Raw genomic sequence first — 12,563 nt, forward strand, 5'->3', positions numbered from 1 at the left:
TATCAAGGTCGATAGATTCCATGTAAGTGCATACCCTACTCCTACAGTGAACTTACTGCAGCCAATCTACACTACAAGGACCCATATGGCTAGAGACCATGTATACGTGTAGTCAAACTACAATAACCTCACTGTGAGTAGCCGAAGCACCGCAGGTCAAAGGACCAGTCATACTACTGCAACATCAAGCAAGTCATTGACGAGTGGATAGACATCCAAGTGACTTCTTGTCTTGGTCACGCTCAGTACCCTTGTTCTCTAACAAGCACCTGCACTATCACTTCAGTGTCCCTACACTGTGGACTCGAGTCTCGTCCATCTAGAAGAATAGCGATCTGTGCACTGATCGGATCGATCACCGTCCTCGTGATGATCCATTGATCAGGAGTATTTAGAAATTAATCACCAATGATACATGGCTCAAATTCTCAACTCTTGAGAATATGTATCATCATCTTATTAATTCCTTGGACGATTCATAGACACATAAACAATATGAATGAAAAAGATGCCCATTTATTATTCAATAATAATAAAGTCAAGTACAAATTTATGTCCTAGAATTAATAATGTGTCCGCCAGATTGGCTTCTAGGGCATACATCTAACAATCTCCCACTTGCACTAAAGCCAATCAGACATATATCTAAGTCCCATCTTCTCAAGGTGGGCTTATGTCTTCTGCTGATTTAACTGCTTAGTGAGCGGGTCTGCCACGTTGTCCGCGGAGTCTACTCTCTGCACCTCGACATATTTCTTCTCGAGGTATTCGCGTATGAGGTGAAAGCGCCGCTCTATGTGCTTGGACTTCTGATGAGACCTTGGCTCCTTAGCAAGAGCTATGGCACCATTATTATCGCAGTAGAGTGTGATGGCATCCGATGGCATTACATCTAGCTCTGCAATGAATTTGTTGAACCAGAAGGCTTCCTTTGCAGCTTCAGAGGCGGCGATATACTCAGCTTCCATGGTAGAATCAGCAATGATCGGTTGTTTGGAACTCTTCCAATTTACCGTACCACCATTGCACAAGAACACATATCCAGATGCAGACTTTCTATCATCAATATCAGTCATAAAATCTGAATCTGTGTATCCTTCTACCTTTAACTCTGATGATCCTCCAAAAACCAAGAACAAATCTTTAGTTCTTCTCAAGTACTTAAGAATGTTCTTCACAGCTGTCCAGTGCTCTTCACCTGGATTCGACTGATATCTGCTAGTGACACTCACAGCAAGGGCTATATCAGGTCGTGTACACAGCATGGCATACATGAGGCTTCCTATTGCAGAAGCATAAGGAATCCTGCTCATGCGTTGAATCTCTTTAGATGTGTTGGGGCACATCTTTTTGGAGAGATGAATCCCATGCCTAAGGGGTAATAGACCCCTCTTGGAGTTTTCCATACTGAACCTCTTCAGTACCTCCTCTATGTACATCTTTTGTGATAGGCCAAGCATCCTTTTAGATCTATCCCTATAGACCTTTATCCCCAAAATGTAGGATGCTTCCCCAAGGTCTTTCATGGAGAACTCTTTTGATAACCAGACCTTGACCGAGGTTAGCATAGGAATATCATTTCCTATCAGGAGGATGTCATCCACGTACAGTACGAGGAACACGACAGTACTCCCACTAACCTTCTTGTAAACACACGGTTCCTCTTCGTTCTTGATGAACTCAAACGATTTGATCGCATCATTAAAACGAGTGTTCCAACTCCGAGATGCTTGCTTTAGTCCATAGATGGACCTTTGCAGCTTGCAGACCTTGTGATCACCATCACTGGAAGTGAAACCCAAAGGCTGCTCCATATAGATATCTTCATCAAGATATCCATTCAGAAAAGCAGTTTTCACATCCATCTGCCATATTTCATAATCATGAAATGCTGCAATGGCAAGCAATATTCGAATGGATTTCAGCATGGCTACAGGTGAAAAGGTCTCCTGATAGTCAATGCCTTCGCGCTGACTATACCCTTTCGCTACTAGCCTTGCCTTATAGGTCTCTACCTTTCCATCCGAACCTATCTTCTTTTTATAGATCCATTTACATCCAATAGGTACTATACCTTCTGGTGGATCTACTAAGGTCCAGACTTGGTTGGAATACATGGAGTCTATCTCTGACTTCATGGCTTCCAGCCATTTCTCGGAATCGATATCAGATATTGCCTCGTCGTAGGTATTGGGATCCTGTACATGTTCCCTATCTCCCATGAGGAACATTTCCTCGGTGTCCTCTACTAGTATACCTAAGTATCTATCGGGAGGATGGGAGACCCTACTAGATCTACGAGGTGGAGGAGGTACTACGTGTACTGGCTCTGTATGAATAGGTTCTATAGGATCCATGACTCGTTGCTTTTTAGAGACTCTCTCTTCAAGCTCAATTTTTCTCCCACTGCCTCTATCAAGGATAAACTGTTTTTCCAGAAAGACGGCATGTCGGCTCACAAACACATTGTGATCCTCTGAGATGTAAAAATTGTATCCTAATGACTCTTTAGGATATCCAATGAAACGAGCACTTATGGTCCTAGGCTCTAACTTGTCCGCCTGTAGTCGCTTGACGTGGGCCGGACATCCCCAAATCTTGAGATGACCAAGACTCGGCTTCTTACCATGCCATATCTCATACGGTGTGGTAGGAACGGATTTAGAGGGAACTCTATTCAATAAATAAATCGCGGATAATAAGGCATCTCCCCAAAGAAACATAGGTAGATCAGTGAAGCTCATCATGGATCGGACCATATCCAATAGAGTCCGATTCCTCCTTTCTGACACCCCGTTGAGTTGAGGTGTACCCGGAGGTGTCCATTGTGAGACTATGCCATTTTCTTTGAGATAATTCCGGAATTCCCCACTAAGGTATTCTCCTCCTCGATCTGATCGAAGAACCTTAAGGGTTTTTCCAGTCTGTTTTTCTACTTCATTTCTGAACTCTTTGAACTTTTCAAAAGACTCAGATTTGTATCTCATAAGATACACATACCCATATCGTGAATAGTCATCGGTAAAGGTAATGAAGTATGAATAATGACCCCTGGCTAGCACATCGAATGGGCCACACACATCAGTGTATACCAGGGTAAGTATTTCAGTGGTCCTCACCCCATGTCCTACAAAAGGTAATCTAGCCATTTTTTCTTGAAGACAGGACTCACAAACTGGATATGACTCAGAAGTCAATGGGCCGAGAAGCCCATCTTTCTCCAATTTGTTCATTCTGTCCTCTCCAATATGGCCAAGCCTGAGGTGCCACAAATACTTCTGGTTTATCTCATCTCTGGATCTTTTAGATCCTATGGCACTCACTACTTGCTCAGACACATTCACAGACACATCAATATGCAAGTGATAGAGACTATCAATCATGAAACCACGTGCAACTAATTTATTTCTGAAATAAATAGAACAGCAGTCTTTGTCAAAGGTCAAAACATGACCATCCTGTGCTAAACACGAAACAGAAATCAAATTCCTGCTAGCAGCAGGGACATAATAACAGTCTCTAAGCAATAAACTAAATCCAGACGGTAATCGCAGAGGGTAGGTGCCCACAGCTACAGCAGCAACTCTTGCCCCGTTGCCAATCCGAAGGGTCACTGCACCTTCCGCTAGCCTCCTACTTTCCTTTAGACCCTGCATAGTAGTGCACAAATGAGCACTAGAACCAGAATCTATAACCCAACTAGAAGTAGAAGAAACCGTAAGATTAGTTTCAATTACGAGCAAATCTAACATACCTTCAGAAGGTGTGTCTGCCTTTTTGTTCTTCAGGCTCTCGAGGTATGAAGGGCAGTTCCTTTTCCAGTGGCCGTCGACGTTGCAGTGGAAACATTTTCCCTTGTCATTAGCCCTTTTCTTGTGAACTTCCTTCTTAGGCTTCTTGTCTTTCTTTTGCTTCTTAGCAGGCTTCTTTTTCTTCCAAGTAGACTTTCTCTTGGAACCAGAAGTCAGCTCAGCAGCCAGAACAGAGCCCCTTGAACCTTTCAAGGCCCCTTCAGCAGTTACCAACATATTCAACAATTCGGTCTTTGTGCATTCAATTTTATTCATATGGTAGTTTACTATAAACTGACCAAATGAATTAGGAAGGGATTGCAGGATCAGATCTATCTGCAGTTCCTTATGCATGGACATACCGAGCTTCTCAAGTTTCTCGAGGTCCTTGATCATAGTCAAACAGTGATCGTGGACAGACTGCCCCTCACGCATCTTTGCCTTGAAGAGCCTCTTGGACACTTCAAAGCGTGCAGTGCGGCTCTGCTCACCATACAACTCTTGCAGATGAGCCAGTATTTCCCTAGCAGTCTTTATGTTCTCATGCTGGCATTGAAGTTCGTTAGTTATGGATGCCATGATGTAGCACTTGACCCTAATGTCGTCATCAGTCCATTTCTGATGCGTCTCACGCTGATCATCAGTAGGACGTGCTGGTAGCCTAGGGATATCTTTCTCGAGCACATACCCTATTTTCTCACAATTCAGAACAATTTTCAGGTTCCTAAGCCAGTCTTTATAGTTGGTTCCGGTCAGTCTGTTGGTCTCAAGGATTCGGGTCAAAGGGTTTGAAGCTGACATTGTGATCTGTAGAGAGTAAAGATTCTAGTTAGACTTTGTACTTGAACTTAATTTGTTCTAGGGACTTTTAAAACAAATATGCTCCCACTATTTTCTCGAATCCTTCATACTCCCCTGATGGAGAAACGAAAACTCTACGCGACTAGGATTTTTAGTGGGTACTGCGGTCTCACCGATTTACATGCCGCCTCACCTAACAGTTATTGGTGACATATAAATGGATGAGTGTACAACTCTTGTACAATGCTTCTCAAGCAAATTGCAGTGGTACTTGGTCTCTAAGTGATGAAGACCTCACCTAACAGTTATTGGTCCCATTACTTAGTTAAGTCAGACCCACCGTATAACCGCGGAAATAAAGTCGTCATTGGGTCCTCACCTAACAGTTATTGGTGCCCAACCCCACCTTTACCCCACAACATCTCATGTCTAATAGAGAGGTCCAGTCCCCCGATGCAACTTGCCCACTGTGTCCAGCCGAGACAAATCAACGCCGGAAAGACCTTAGCAACTCTACTACGGTGGAAGACCTATGGACTTAATATTGCATAATCAAGTCTTAGTGTTTGCAACTTGAGTTCTTCATAAGAGGTAATCGAACAATTGGCCAGGTAAGCAGGTGGGAGGCTCCCCTTACTCAGAGAGTAAGGTCCTAATTAAGTAACCACCTTATAGGCTTGCCTAGACACCAATTGGATCAATTAATCTAATATGACTAACTCATGTTGGTTCACCCTCGACTGATTAGGGAGGTTTCGATTTAGGTCTCACTCGATCGCGTATTCACATCTCATGCAAATATAAGTCTATCCGCATAGACATAAGCATTAAACATCCAGGCATTTATCAAAAATAAAATTAAATGGTGATGATCATGGATCCAAGATGGGGTCATTTTACAAGCACATGCACGTCAATTGGTTTGATCGTCTTCAACTCTTGACTCGATCTTGATCCTCTAGGTCCAATTGTGATCAACTCCTTGATCCATCTTCAATCAACCCTTGATCTTGATCCGCGCATGTTGAGCTTGTTGATGTACATATCGATCAACCATCGACGTGCAACACACATCACAGTTTACATCCCAGATTGCTTTAAAAATTAAATAAAAATAAAAATAAAATTACAACCCTTTTCATTGAGACACGCAGGTCTCTAATACATGAATTTAAGATGCACGCAGGTATCTGAAAATTAAAATTACATGCATCACAGAACATCACAGAACATCGCAGAACATTTCAGCACATTCAAAGGGTCCATCCATGATCATCACCATACGCATCACATGCATAAAAAATTATTTTCAGATATGTAATTTAACTGATTATATCATCTCATGACTTGCTGATCATGCATGATTTGATTCTAAACATTTGTAATCACATTATTAATGCATTAGAATCATTAATCTAAGCATCCATTAATTAGTATGCAGAAAAAACAGCAAGCTGAAAATTCTGCATACTTAATTTTCAGCAAGCATAATCCCTTAAATTTCAGATCTAAAATGCCTTGAAAAATTTAATTCTAATCTTAATCTACATAACCATGGCTCTGATACCACTGTTAGGATCCCACATATGCCATGAAAATTCGAAATAATTTTCATGTTGCAGCGGAAAAACTATGCGGGATCCGTTCATCGCATGAACGTATTTTAAAACCATTCGTTTGTAGATAGATTAGAATTAAATTATTTTAAAACATTTTAAAATTATTAAGAAGATCAGATCTTCACCTTGTGCGGGTAGATGGTCTCCGCAAATCTGATTTACGTGGATTTGTAGAAGGTTCGATGGAAGCCGCACACGCGTCCGGCCTCTACGGGTATCCACACGAGGTAATGATTCGATCGAAGCCTACGTATCTTTCCGGGGTGCTAGCTCCCTTGCAGAGATGGCTTTTGATGGCTGAAGTCCTCCCTTTCAATCAACTCTTAAATGCTTAGGGAGGAGGAGGAAGAAAGACGGATCAAAGGGAACAAGAACAAAACACTTTCAGCCTTTTCCCTTTTCTTTTGTTGGCACCAAGAATGAAGAAGGAGGAGAGCCACCAAGGATTCTTCTTCCTCTTCTCTTGCTTGCGGATGAAAGGAGGAGGAAGGGGGTCCTTTTTGCTGCCGTGAACACCAAAAGAAGGATTAGAGGAGGGGCTGAACCCCTCCTCCTTTTATTTCTCCATGAGATAAGGATGAGCTCCTTATTTTTAGGAGCTCACCCTTATCTCCCCAATTCGGCAGCAAGGAGGGGCTTACGCCCCTCCTTTTTCTTCCACGCACTTCCCAAGGGGAGGGGCGTGGGCCCCTCCCTCATATCCCATTTTATTAGCCATTTAATCAAATTAAGTGGCAAGATGGTTTGGGTTCATTTTATGAGTCCAATCCTAGTCAAAATAGGATTTTTATGAACCCATTTCAATTTCCTCCAATTCCTAATCCAATTAGAATTTAATTGAGCCATGACTCTATTGAACTCTTCAATCCTAATCTAATTAGGAGTCATAAAATTAATTAAATTAAATTTAAAATTAATTAGGACTTAAAATAATCCTAATCTAATTAGGACTTATTAAATTTCAGCCCTAAGACAATTAGGACTTTAGAAATTCTATTCCAAATAGGATTCTAATTTAATTTGAAATCCTAATCCAATTAGGACTCCAAGGATCCTACTCCAAGTAGGACTCATGATCAAGTCCAATTAATTAAATTTAATTAATTAAATTAAATTGCAATTCGATTGCAATTGTTCCTTCTTCCAACCACTAACTCTTAGCGGGTTATCCATTTATCAATCTAATTGATTATTTGTGATTCCTAATCACATTCAACCATCGGATCGGTCAATACCTCTAATGTGTGTGACCCCATAGGTTCTATTCTGACTGGTAGTGAGATATATTGCGATCTCTATCATAATATCATTGAAAACTCCTTTCAATGGGTTGAAACAATTTCAACTCAACTCATCAGGGTTTATCGACCATCAAGATGATCCCTGTGAGTCTCACCATCCACCAGTAACACCTAGCAGTATGTAGTGGCCACCCAGCAGAATAGAATGATGAACCTCTAGGTGCAGTTATCGTATGATACAGTCCTTCTATCGTGGATCCCTACAAACCGGAGGTCATGGATAACTCGTCAAACCCCGTTGTCTGTCATATGTCTAGATTTATTCGACTTGAGTTCTGTTGCCCAGTAGATACAACCCAAGAGGGGGGGGGGGGGTGAATTGGGTCTTTTAAAACTTTTAACCTATTTCTAAAAGTTTTGATTAATTATGCTAAGTTGTATAGATGCACAGTGAAAGTTAAACTTAGCAACTGTTTGATGTATAGAATGTGACTTGATTGAATATGCTTGCAACTAAAGAATTCGCGGATAATAGTTAAGCAAGCAATTTATCTAAGTGAGTAATTGTGTAAGTTAGACAATGACAAGAAGCATTACAAACACAATAAACATATAGTGGTTCGGTGCACCCCAGCACCTACATCCACTCCCCAAGACCTCTTGGGAATTCCACTATAATCCTACAGATTACAGCCGGTTGTTTTACAAGCTCACAACCCAACTTGTTGTTTTACGAGCGCACAACGAACTCGGTCGGTTTTCCCAGGCTCACCGACTAGAACCACTCCGATTGTTTTCCCGGGATCACAATCGAACCCTTACACGTTGGTTTTACCCTCGGCTCACCAACAAACCTAACACCGTTGGTTTTTCCTTTGGCTCACCAACAAACCTTAACCCCTTGATTCAATCCCTTGATTGAATCAAGTTACAGGATATTAAAACAAAGTGTAAAACAAATCAAAGCTTCTTAAATAAGCAAATATAACAATATAAACAAAGAGAGTAAAGAGAAGCCCTCAAATGAGTTTTGAAGATGAAGGAGCTCGGCTTCTTCTTTACTTGACCCTCTTCTGATTTGGCATGAAGTAGAGGATTTCCGAGGCAGCACACGGACGAAGAGGAAGCTTTGGGATTCACTTGGATGCTCTTCTTCTCTCTATTTTACTTTGAATGGCCCTTTTGTGCTTATGGGAGATTTTCCTTGTAATCTCTTTGAAATCTCTTCCCTAAATGTTTTCTCCCACTTCCATGCCATCTCCCCTAGCTCACCTCTTGTTTTTATAGCTTTAGATGGCGTGGAAACAAGAATCTAGCCGTTAGAGACAAAAATAGAGCCGTTGGACACAGTCTGCACTTCCTGACAATATTACCATTGGGATCGGAGTCGACTCGCGCGATCAGGAGTCGACTCGTCTGTTGCAGGAGTCGACTCGTGCTTTACTGGAGACGACTCGGCCACTGTTCCAAATTTGAGTTATTGTGCATCCTCGATTGGGAGTCGACTCGTCTTAACCCGGAGTCGACTCGCCAACATCTGGAGCTGACTTGGCATCTTCGGAGTCGGCTCATCCCATGAATTCAGAGGACATACTTTCTGATTTTCTTCCTCGAGTCGACTCGGATTCTCTTGGAGTCGACTCGGCTCTCAGAGCCCGAAAACTGATCCTCTGCATTTTTGGCTTGTCTGGCCTTGGAGTCGACTCAAACTGTTCCGGAGTCGACTCGGCTCTCAGTTTCCGAAACACAGCCTTTTGCCATTTTGGTGTAGCGCTGCCTTGGAGTCGACTCGAGTTGTCTGGGAGTCGACTCGGATCTCAGAGTCCGAAAACTGCTCTCTGACTTTTTCCTTGTGTTCCACTGAGAGTCGACTCTCGCTTTCTTTGGAGTCGACCTGCCAACCATTGGAGTCGACTCGCGTTCCACAGGAGTCGACTCGAATCTCAGGGTCGAAAATCGCTCTCTGACTTTTGCCTTGTTTTTCTTAGGAGTTGACTTGCCAGCTATTGGAGTCGACTCGAGTTCTTTAGGAGTCGACTCGCCTCTCAGGGTTCAAAATATCTTTTCTGTCTTTCTGTCTGTTACTCCCTGGAGTCGACTTGTTCTACTCTGGAGCTGACTCGACAAGCATCGGAGTCGACTCGAAGACTATTCTTTTGAATTTTCCTTTGAATTTGCTCCTCCAATTTGAATCCTTTGAACTTGAGACTTGGGCCAATAAATTGTAGCTTTCTTCCAACTTTTCTTGAGAGCTTTGGAGGCCTTCTTGTGTTCTTCCAACTTGTTATGTTTCTAGCAAAATAAATATCTTTATTCTTGCAACACAAACATTAGTAATTATACTTCAAGGTTTTGTGATCATCAAAATCAATCTTTAAATCAATCCTTGGGTCATCAGTCTCCCCCTTTTTGATGATGACAAAACTTGGAGTATATGCAATATAAGATATATTGTGTTCTAGAAGTAATGCATAGCTAAGTTGCATGAAGTAAAAACATATATATTTAAGAACATACTTCATGATAATGCTTTAGATTTAATCAGCTTAACACAATCAACATATTTCAATTTAAGCTGATTTGTATTCAATACAAAACATAAAGCATTGAGCATATACTTAGATATTTCTCCCCCTTTTTGACAACATCAAAAAGATAGTGAAACATTAAGCACAAAGATAAGAATACTCAAATATGTCTTTTTCTTATTGTACTCTGATTTGCATGTCAAATTATTGCAAGGATATGAATCATATAACTCAAGGCAATAATATTAGAATCAGATTAATGAGCATAGATCAGAGACAATTAAGATAATTTCAGAGCAGAACACATCGAATGTGATTTCAAGAAGTTTTCTAATTTGATACCACAGATAGTTTTCTAATCAAGTGTAGGTGGAATCTTTCTTAAGTTAATTCAAGAAGTCCCACAAATAATATTCAAGGAAAACACGAATGGAAATCTAACCTCTCTTCAATAATAAGTATGAAAGCTTGTTCATTTAAGATCTTTTGCCCAATATATTAAGTATTTTAGCAACATGAGAGCAATTTAACTAATTTTCAGAGTATAAGAGCAATATATTAAGTATGATTGCAAAGTTCTTTTATGATGTAAAAATATTATGGCATAAATACCAAAACATGAATTCATGAAATTTATGATATATCTTAGAGCATACATAAAATGCAAAGCTTTGAAAGATCATTTAGAGTTCTTTTAAAGATTTTCTTTTATTCCCAAAAAAATAAGCACAATTTGATACATAAAAAATATGAATTGCCACAAAATTGAAGTTCTAAAGAGCAAGCCAATTAGATCTCATTAGTGAATTCCAAAATAGATTTTTTGAGAGATACTCAAGAAAATTCAACACGTTATTCTCCCCCTTTTTCATTAAATTAGAGGCTCTTAAGATCAACTATTTGAATTGCAATTTGGTTCATGATTGATGCATAAGATATACTAACCAAATAACAAGCCTCAAGGTGTATCGTAAAAATTTTCAGATTTAAATTTCAGATGATAAATATTGGAGAGCATTAGGATCACTTTTCATTTAGTATTCTTTCTCTCTCCTTTAGTTATGGATTTATGCGATTTAGCTTCATATGATCTTTCCTTCTGAAATTTTCTTTCTCCCTCTTAATTGATCATTCCATTTAAGAGTTTAGAATTTGAAGATAATGTTCAATAAAATTGTCAATCTCAAAACAAATATATTTTCTATAAGTATCAGCTTATTTTCATAAGACTCAATGTTTGAGATAAGACAACCTTTATAGACAACTTTTAAAGCAAGTCTTGCAATATAAGGAGGTTCATCAAAATCAATCCATAAAAATCAAGGTATGAGATACTGAATATCTAAAGCTCCCCCTCAAAAGATGCATTCTTCTTTAATCATTCTTTTCTATTGTTGAATTTCAGATTTTAATGATAATCGTGAATAAAACTGAAATTCTATGATATCAAGAATGTAGAGTGATCTAGAATTATTCAAAATTTATAGTAATCACTCTTTCTAATCCTTTAAGAACAAGTTATGCTTTCTCCTAATCTTAGAGAAAAATGTATAGAAATATTAATCAGAAAATGATTCATTTGAAGCTCAGTTTCTTTCAAAGGCATTTACATTTTCTTTCTTTTAGAATCATTCGAGTGAGCTGAAATATTTCTTGCTTTAAGATCATTCACTCTATTCTGTCTTTAATAATGTAGGAGAGAAAAACATATAGATGATCATTAAAATATATATATTTATAGAACTCAATTTCTTAATCACAGTTTTTCAGTAATGTATACATGAAGCCCAATAAATATTTTTAATATCAAAATAAAATCATATATTTAAGAATATTTGCTTGCAATCAAGATCATTGATCATTTAGACCAATATTAGTAGATTTTAATGATAAGAAAAGATATGTTTCGGATGCGTATCGGAGCAATCAGCCAAGGCATCAAAATTAATTCTATTTTTCTTAAATTAAGATTTTATTTAGAAATCATATTGAGTTTAAGCTTTTATACAAAATCAGATTCTGAATTTTCATAAGAATTTCCAAGAAGGCTCTCAAAATTTGAGATATGTATCTTCTACTTTGTAGCTCATCTTAAATTACTAAGATTGAAAACACATATTTCAATAACATTAGAGCACTTTCAGAATCTTTGTATTTAGTATTGAGTTTCGATACAAAATGGAGGATATTTTAACAAGTATTAGGATATTATGTATCAAAGTTAGACAAGTAGAAAGATAGATCAAGATCAATTCATTTTGCCTAAATAGAGATATCTTTCTCTTCTCATTTCAACTTTCACATTTTAACGATGATTGTGAATGACAAATCTGAATTTTCTTACCAAACAAAATTTTATGTAGTATTTCAAACAATCAATCAAATTGTTCAAGCATGAAGCATTACAAAATATTGAGAATCCATAATTTAAAGCATCATGCCATATGCAAAATATATTATGTGTTAAGTCATGCATTAGAATATTAAGAGTAAGAATGTTAAGGATCAAAATCAATTCTTTTCAAATAAACTCTCCCTATTTAAATATAATTTTGCACTGATTTCATCCTTAAAGTGTGTTTT

The sequence above is a fragment of the Phoenix dactylifera genome, chromosome 1 (assembly GCF_051530095.1).
Source record: "Phoenix dactylifera cultivar Ajwa chromosome 1, Ajwa_hap1_PhDact_Kaust_v1.1, whole genome shotgun sequence".
In the NCBI taxonomy this organism is placed as follows: domain Eukaryota; kingdom Viridiplantae; phylum Streptophyta; class Magnoliopsida; order Arecales; family Arecaceae; genus Phoenix; species Phoenix dactylifera.